This window comes from Crocuta crocuta, unplaced genomic scaffold (assembly GCF_008692635.1).
Source record: "Crocuta crocuta isolate KB4526 unplaced genomic scaffold, BGI_CrCroc_1.0 scaffold506, whole genome shotgun sequence".
Taxonomy (NCBI): domain Eukaryota; kingdom Metazoa; phylum Chordata; class Mammalia; order Carnivora; family Hyaenidae; genus Crocuta; species Crocuta crocuta.
The window spans coordinates 585842-595090 of NW_027528991.1; the positions used below are offsets into that span (position 1 = coordinate 585842).

General features: G+C 53.9%; 1 long non-coding RNA gene across 1 annotated transcript in view; it reads right to left on the minus strand.

Moving 5' to 3' along the window:
- Positions 1–8114: 8114 nt before the first annotated feature.
- The window catches only part of LOC144226053 (uncharacterized), a 5896-nt gene continuing 4761 nt past the window's right edge, over positions 8115–9249 (minus strand). The window contains exon 3 of the long non-coding RNA XR_013333514.1: positions 8115–8798. This is a non-coding gene — a long non-coding RNA (uncharacterized LOC144226053). The remainder of the gene's footprint in view (positions 8799–9249) is intronic.

The following is a 9249-nucleotide window of genomic DNA, read 5'->3' on the forward strand; positions in this document are numbered from 1 at the left end:
TGAACCGCGTCCTCCGTGGGCCCCTTGGGAGGGTGGCTGTGACGCTTGCCGGTGGTGACGGGTATGGTGAGGGGCGCTGGCCTCCGGGGCCTGGGGAAAGCTCACTCAAAGGCAACCGTCAGATCCAGCTGCGGCCCCGGGCAGCGGGGGCACGAGCGAGGCCAGTGGGGTGGACGGGCGGCCTCGGCCGTGAGGGAGATGTAAGCAAGCGGGACATCGGGAAGGAGGGACCCAGGTGCCCCCGGAAGACGTCGGAGCGTGGGCAGCAGGGCCAGCCGACCGGGGAGGGTCGTCCTCGGAGACAGGATGTAACCTACGGACGACCAGAGTGACACCCTGTTGATGGAAGTCTGGCCTCAGAGCACATCTTCAACCTCCTGCCTCCCGGCACGCGTTTCTGGGGTCTCAATCCCACGTCCCAGGCAGCGGGGTCGGCTGGGGCCAGTGGCCGGGGGCTCGTGGCCGGCCGGGCAGCCAGCTTCCGGAAGCTGTGGCTTAAGTGGGGACAGTGACGCTGGTCTGCGGCAGGGCTGCTGGGACGCTGGTCAGAAAGTGCACAGTCCCTTCCCGGCCGTTGAGAAAAGCGGACACACGATCTGTTTGGGGCGTGGGACGACGGGCTGAGGGCCCCCGCACGTCCCCGAAGTGCTGAAACCGACCTTGAGGGTCCCCAAATCAGTGCGCACGGCCCCTCCCTTCGGGCTGGGACAATGACTTTTCACCGGAAGCCGGTCCACTGAGTCCCGTGGAAGCTGCAGACAGACACACGGGCAGCCTCAGCTCCTCGCAGACGGACGCCGGGACGCCGTGCTCTCTGTGGAAATGAACGTGCCCGCCCCAGGGCCACCTCCCGCCCCAGGGCCACCTCCCGCCCCCGGCCACCCCGCTCCGCTCCCCGCTGCACCCGGTGTGTCACCCGTTCAGGCGGTTTGTCTGCCCGCGTGCTGCCCGAGGGAGACCCTCCGCGGGCCCCCCCCACACCCCGCCCTGGCAGAGACGCCCTTGACGAGAACAGGCTCAGGACGGGCTGGTGGGGGCACAGGAAGCCCTGACCTCCTCCCGCCACTCCGCCCTGACCCCCTCCAGGGGCCGTGCCCACCAACACACCCTGCAGGGCCGAGTGCCCGGCGTAGACGGAGCAACCGGTATAGACGACGGCATCCTGCAGTCAGAGCACCCCCGGCCCAGCCTGGAGCCACCAGGAGCTGGCGGGCAGGGCAGGCGGCGTCTCGTCAGGGCTGCCAAGCCGAAGCCGGGGACACGCGGAAGCCGGGCGGGCGGGAGCTGCGGGGGCAGGGCGGGTGCCTGGCTGCAGGACGCGGGGACAGATTGTGTTTTGGCAGCTGAGGGAAGGGCTGTCAGGAAGGGGGGGCACATGGCACACAGACTAATGATGTGTGATGCTTGCGGGCGCTTGGCTGGGACACCAGGTGAGAGGGACACGCGGGCACGCGCTCCCTGCCGCCCGGCCCAGGGCGCCGTGTGCACCGGCCGAGGAGAGAAACGTTCCCTAAGTCACCAGAGTAGGCGGCTTGTGTCCCGGCCTCGGGCATAGGTCACCTTTCCCGCAGGCCGGCCCGCCCTCCGTGTGGGGCTGTATCCGGGCCAACGGGGCCCGTTCTGTGGATCAGACGTCCTGCGGCCGGCCGCCGGGCCCCGGGCGGCGGGGGGGGGCCCTCCGTCCCAGCGTGGGGGCCCCTTAGCCCCCTGCGTGAAGAACGGGGCTGGGCACCAGGGACCGCCCTGCACACGGCCCTCTGGCGCCTCCCGGAGCAGTCTGGCTGCGTCCCTGTGTTGGGCACATATCTGTCAAGAAGATTAGTTTCAATTTGCCATGAATGTTTTCAAACTCCTTCCTTATACATGAAAGTGTCACCACCTCGTCTCCGCCTCCGCCAAGCTGAATGGCAAGTGTGTAAGAGTGAGTTTTCTGTTTTCTGGGAAGATAAATAAATAACACTCACTTTACATAATCCCTTGGCCCAGGCCCGCGGCTGGTTCCTTGCAGCGAGATCCCCCGGTGCGCACGGGTGCCCTGCTGCTGCGTGTGCGCTCTNTGCCCCCGGAAGACGTCGGAGCGTGGGCAGCAGGGCCAGCCGACCGGGGAGGGTCGTCCTCGGAGACAGGATGTAACCTACGGACGACCAGAGTGACACCCTGTTGATGGAAGTCTGGCCTCAGAGCACATCTTCAACCTCCTGCCTCCCGGCACGCGTTTCTGGGGTCTCAATCCCACGTCCCAGGCAGCGGGGTCGGCTGGGGCCAGTGGCCGGGGGCTCGTGGCCGGCCGGGCAGCCAGCTTCCGGAAGCTGTGGCTTAAGTGGGGACAGTGACGCTGGTCTGCGGCAGGGCTGCTGGGACGCTGGTCAGAAAGTGCACAGTCCCTTCCCGGCCGTTGAGAAAAGCGGACACACGATCTGTTTGGGGCGTGGGACGACGGGCTGAGGGCCCCCGCACGTCCCCGAAGTGCTGAAACCGACCTTGAGGGTCCCCAAATCAGTGCGCACGGCCCCTCCCTTCGGGCTGGGACAATGACTTTTCACCGGAAGCCGGTCCACTGAGTCCCGTGGAAGCTGCAGACAGACACACGGGCAGCCTCAGCTCCTCGCAGACGGACGCCGGGACGCCGTGCTCTCTGTGGAAATGAACGTGCCCGCCCCAGGGCCACCTCCCGCCCCCGGGCACCCCGCTCCGCTCCCCGCTGCACCCGGTGTGTCACCCGTTCAGGCGGTTTGTCTGCCCGCGTGCTGCCCGAGGGAGACCCTCCGCGGGCCCCCCCCACACCCCGCCCTGGCAGAGACGCCCTTGACGAGAACAGGCTCAGGACGGGCTGGTGGGGGCACAGGAAGCCCTGACCTCCTCCCGCCACTCCGCCCTGACCCCCTCCAGGGGCCGTGCCCACCAACACACCCTGCAGGGCCGAGTGCCCGGCGTAGACGGAGCAACCGGTATAGACGACGGCATCCTGCAGTCAGAGCACCCCCGGCCCAGCCTGGAGCCACCAGGAGCTGGCGGGCAGGGCAGGCGGCGTCTCGTCAGGGCTGCCAAGCCGAAGCCGGGGACACGCGGAAGCCGGGCGGGCGGGAGCTGCGGGGGCAGGGCGGGTGCCTGGCTGCAGGACGCGGGGACAGATTGTGTTTTGGCAGCTGAGGGAAGGGCTGTCAGGAAGGGGGGGCACATGGCACACAGACTAATGATGTGTGATGCTTGCGGGCGCTTGGCTGGGACACCAGGTGAGAGGGACACGCGGGCACGCGCTCCCTGCCGCCCGGCCCAGGGCGCCGTGTGCACCGGCCGAGGAGAGAAACGTTCCCTAAGTCACCAGAGTAGGCGGCTTGTGTCCCGGCCTCGGGCATAGGTCACCTTTCCCGCAGGCCGGCCCGCCCTCCGTGTGGGGCTGTATCCGGGCCAACGGGGCCCGTTCTGTGGATCAGACGTCCTGCGGCCGGCCGCCGGGCCCCGGGCGGCGGGGGGGTGCCCTCCGTCCCAGCGTGGGGGCCCCTTAGCCCCCTGCGTGAAGAACGGGGCTGGGCACCAGGGACCGCCCTGCACACGGCCCTCTGGCGCCTCCCGGAGCAGTCTGGCTGCGTCCCTGTGTTGGGCACATATCTGTCAAGAAGATTAGTTTCAATTTGCCATGAATGTTTTCAAACTCCTTCCTTATACATGAAAGTGTCACCACCTCGTCTCCGCCTCCGCCAAGCTGAATGGCAAGTGTGTAAGAGTGAGTTTTCTGTTTTCTGGGAAGATAAATAAATAACACTCACTTTACATAATCCCTTGGCCCAGGCCCGCGGCTGGTTCCTTGCAGCGAGATCCCCCGGTGCGCACGGGTGCCCTGCTGCTGCGTGTGCGCTCTAGTCTGGATCGCCCTTCAGGAAGCCCAGGCCGAAACACAGACCTAACGCTTTGACTGCAATGTTCTGTTACGTTCTCAGAAGCTGGGCTCACAGGACGGGCGTGGACCTGCGCTTGGTCATGTTATAAAAAGTAAATCCCTATCAAAACCTGTCCTTCCGTAGTGCAAAAATAAAGGGACAAAAGTGGACTGCCCACAGGTCCTACCCACCGAGCACACAGGCTGCGTGGCAGGGTCTCTAGGGTCCCACGTATGTGCCGCAGGCCTTCCCCGCAGAACAGGAGACTTTCAGGAGCCGGGGACACAGCCACGCTTCCCAGGTGCGCCGGGGACAGAGCGCGGCCACGCTTCCCCCCTGTGCTCAGGTCCGTCCCCATTTTTACAGCCACTTCTTTATCAAGCAACCATTAACCATCAAAGAAGCTCTCTCCTTCACTTCCCTGTTCCTATGTCCAGCCACCCTCACCCCTGGAACATTCTGGAACATGGCTTGGGCAGTTCTTGCCTGGTTTACTCACTCTCCAAACTTTCTCTGGATGCACAGCCTCCAAACTGGATCTGCTGTCCCACAGCCACCGTGGCCTCCCCACCCAGTCATGGCACCCTGCTTTCTGGCCTCCAGCTGCGTGGCAGTCGGCCCCACACACATGTGAAGCCCCTTTAAGATGCACCCAGGGGTGATGCCGATGGGGAATCAGCCGTAGAGAAGCCCCAGAGACCAGAAAGCAGTTTTGATGCCACGCCGTTACTGGACTAACAAGTTTTGCTCCTGTTGCTGGTGATGCCGTGTGCTTTCGGGACATGGCCGCGTCAAAGCTTAAAAACTCATGCATCATAAGAAATCACTGAGGGGCGCCCAGGGGTCTCAGTCGGCTTAGCCGTCTGACTTTAGCTCAGGTCATGATCTCACAGTTCGTGGGTTCGAGCCCCACGTCGGGCTCTGTGCTGACAGCTCAGAGCCTGGAGCTGCTTCAGATTCTGTGTCTCCCTCTCTCTCTCTGCCCCTCCCCTGCTCACGCTCTGTCTCTTTCAAAAATAAACATTAAGCAAAAAATGTTTTTAGAGAAATCACTGATTCGTTTAAAAGACCAGGAATCTGCAGTGTGAGCTGACACTGTCCTTCGTTATGCAGTCTCCCCGTCGAACCCCTCGCCCACTGGGCGTCACCACCGACTGGGGACGGCTCAGGTGAAAAAAAACATGCCCCCAAATTAATAGCTCTTGATTCCATAATTCCTCACCTCCCCCAGCTTCGAGGTGATGTATTTATTGTCAGTTTCCCGGCAGAGGACATGAATAAAGAACCCCATGCCCATGCCGTAGACCCTTGGAAGACACCTCCGTGACACACACCGCATCAGACCCTGGACACTGGGTGCGATGCTGGAGATTTATGAGTTGACACAGCGATCGGACCCCTCGTGTCCTTACTCAAGTCCCAGGAGACATTTTTTTAAAAGCCTGAAGATTGCCTCCTTCTAATGGCCAGTGCCCGCTCTACACGTTGGAGGCAGAAATGTTTTCCACTCTTGATTCCCAATCAGCACAAAACCATAATGTGATCCTGCAGAATTCAGAGGGTGGCAACAAGGTCAGGACACAAAGGTGTTTTAGAGACGGCAATGGGCCACTGCGGCCGCGTCCCTTGGCCCCCGGCCCCTCCCTCCACGGTTGCCAAGGAGACCAGGGCTCAGGCAGGTCCACCTTACCAGTAGGCATCTGTGGACTCAAATTTCCTTCCTTGTTTTCTTGCTTATTTCCTATTGATGTTTAATACAGGCTTAAAAAGTGTACATCATATCAACTTAAATTTACTGACTTAATTTTTATGTCACCTACTTACCTACATAGCAACCTCTGCCCACCCACCTATACACGTCGGTTTTGTTCAAGGAGTTTAAGATGGCACACTGAACATCACTTTATCCTCTAAACACATATGGATATACTATATGTCTATATTTTGTTTCAAACTCAGAGGAGAAATGCAAAGTTTTCAATACTGGCATGACTGAACTAGCTCTGAGTTTTTTCTGCTACAGTATTTTTTTAAATTAATTCAAGATGCTGATGAACTCCGGGTATGTAAGAAAACAGTATGTCTTTATGGAAAATTGGGTTTGAATGATAAGTGCTACAGGCTGCAGCTATACATAATTACATATCAAAATTAAATTCAAAAACTTGGTTTCAAAAGCTGGTTATGGAAACTTTGTTTCATCTTGTAACAGATCCAAGGTATTTTAAAACTGGTAACATCTCCATCAAAGCTGGAAAAGTATTTCGTAAAATTCAGCATTAAAAACGTTAATAAAATAGAATTAGATGTTTTCTTAACATGTTAAGATACATCTACCTAAACCTAAAAGACAATATCAAGTGAAAACCAAGTAATAAGAAAATTTAGTAAGATATCAGAGTACAAAATTAAAGAAACCAACAACTTTATAAGATATAATAGAAAATATGCACTTATTTAGCCAACAAAGTATCAAGAATAAATTTAACAAAGTTAAGATCTACATGAGAAACACTTTATTTGAACAAGTGCATAGGAAGACCCGGTATTATAGAGTGTCAGTCGTCCCCACTTATTTTATAAATCAGTGTATTAATGAATATTCCATTAATGAAAAAATAAAAATGGATTAAGGTTTTTCTGGATCTTTGTGGGGTTTTTTTGGTTTTTATTGTTTGTTTTTGTTTTTGTGGGGAGAAGAGTGGGCAATCTGATCCTAATGTTTAAATAGAAAAAGAAACCAACAAAAATAGGTAGGAAAATCCTAAAAGAAAGGGTTACTAGTTCTGAAATCGTACAATGGCCTTAATGATTAAAACAGTGCTGTGCTGGCTCATGAACAGACATCCAGAACAACATAAAACCATAGAAAGTATAGGAAAACACAAAAATACGAGAGAAATTAGCATACAGTACCTGTGACATTTCAGATTAGTAGTGAAAACATGACTGATAAATGGCATTAGGACAACTGAGTAGCTATCCAGACAATATATAATAAAGGATAAAAGCCACCCCATATCTCACATTGCACATCAAAATAAATTCCAAAAACGTCAAATACTTAAATGTTAAAAATAAAATAATAAAAGTCATAATAGAAATTATGGGCAAATTTATCACTTTGTAGTTAAGGGAAGACTCTGCTAATTTAAGCTAAAAATCCAAATGCAGTAAAAGAAGGATTTATAAATTCAACCGAATAAAAACCAAACATCTGCATGAAAAACTTGCCATCACAAGATAGACAAGGAAAAATAAATACATCATCTCCTAGCACAACCTACGTCCTTAGTATATAGAGAGCTCCTAGAAACCAATATGAAAGACAAAGATTAGCAACCCAAAAGATAAATGGGAAATAACTTTAACTAGACAGTCCAGTGAAAAGAAAACACAGAAAGATGTTCAACCTTATGAATAATAGAAAACCTATTCAGTTGGCAAAATACTCAGTTAATGAGACTGTGGAAGTAAATTAAGAGAGTAAATTTTACAAACCATATGGACAAGAGTTTGGAAACAGCTATAAAATTACAAAGGCACATATCCTTTGAGTAATTTTTCTAGTAGGAATTGATTCTAACGATATGTGCAAAATGACATATACATAAGGCTTTTAGTCCAGAATTATTTATTGTAATAAAAGATCTGCAACAACTTAAGTGTGTATCAACAGGAAACATCCACACAATGCAATACTCTACAGCTTTAAAAAATGGAAAAGTTCTCCATGTCCTAATATGGGAGATTCTCCAATACAGACTGTGAAGCACAGAAGCAAATGTAGTGTAGTAAGTACGCTGCTGCTTGTATGAAAAAACAGGGAGAGTGGAAGTGAGCACACATATTCACACTTGCTTCTGCACGCATCAGCAAACTAAGTGTACATAATAGTCACAACTCATTTCCTTAACATATAAAAAGCTCCAATTCAAGCAATCAATAAGAAAGAGTTTTTTAAAGTTTTTATTTGTTTTGAGAGAGAGAGAGAGAGAAGGCGACGGGCCGAGAGAGAGAGAAAGAAGGTTCCCAAGCAGGCTCTGAGCACTCAGTGCAGAGCCCAGTGTGGGGCTTGATCTCACAAATGGAGAGATCAGGACCTGAGCTGAAATCAAGAGTCAGACATTTAACTGACTGAGCCACTCAGGTGCCCCAATAAGGATTTTTTACACAGAAGAATGTATAGAAACTAGGCCGAGGAGGATGGGGATGGAAAGCAGACATTATACTGAATACGTTTTCATGTTTTTTATTTCTAAACCATGTGAATTATTACCCATTCAAAAATTTAAATTTAACAAATACATTTTAGGGGGTAAAATTATCTTTTTTATTTACAGAACGCTTGCTTTTATGTTTGAGCTTCCCATAATACATATTACTGTTTCCCAGCTGAACAGACTGCCATAGGCCTCACGGACCCATTATGTGAGCATGACAGACAGCAAAGAATTTAACTGAAATACTGTACGGCTTGTGTTTACTCACAAGTTCAGTCCACATCAATAGTCTTTCCTTACAGTACGATTTTCCATTTTCTCTTTTTGTTTCTACTTTGCTAACTGTGGACTCTGCACAACCCCTTGGTCAGCTAGCTGCCTGGACTGTGTTTGGTCACATCCTGCTGAACCAGAACGACTCTGTCACCGTCCCCACAGCACCGCAGGCCGGTTCTGCGTGGACAGGTGGAGTCCGGCGTTTCCGGTACTGGAACTACAGCCAGATGGTTCGCCGGCTGTACAGTCAGAGAAGAGACCTCTGGGCACGTCAAACCCGGCATCTGAGGAAATCGAGGGTCCGGCCCAGGGCAGGGGGGGACTGCAGACCTCAGCTGGGGGCACTGTCTCTCCTGCCACTCTGTCCCGGGTCCCAGCAGCGCTACTTCATCCCAGACATTCGCAGCCTGCCAGTCCTTTCCTGGAACCCGTCAGCGGCCAGCCAGGGGAAACACGGGAGCCGTCAATCAGACCCAGGGGAGTTTGGAAATTTGTGACATTCCCATGGAGGCTGAGGCTCCAAATCCCGCACTGCTGACAAAGCCACAGCCCAGTGGCCCGTGTCCCCCTGGCGTTCAGATTCCCTCTTCTTCTCGGGACCCACAGGCCTCGGCCCAGCTCGGGGGCCCTGCTGACCACCCATCAGCCCACCGTGTCTCTCAGCCGGGGCTCGGCCCCTGGCCCGCTCGGTAGCTCTGTGACTCGGGTAGGTACCCATCCCCGTGAAGAGCGGCTGCTGCCTCGCTGAGTGATCTGCAGGCTGGTGATGACGACAGATATAAAGACAGATGACATCTAGAGAGGTCAGTGTCCCTACAGTCACGCCCCTCGGGCTCTGTCGCCATCTCACTCATCTCCATCCCAGACGGGCC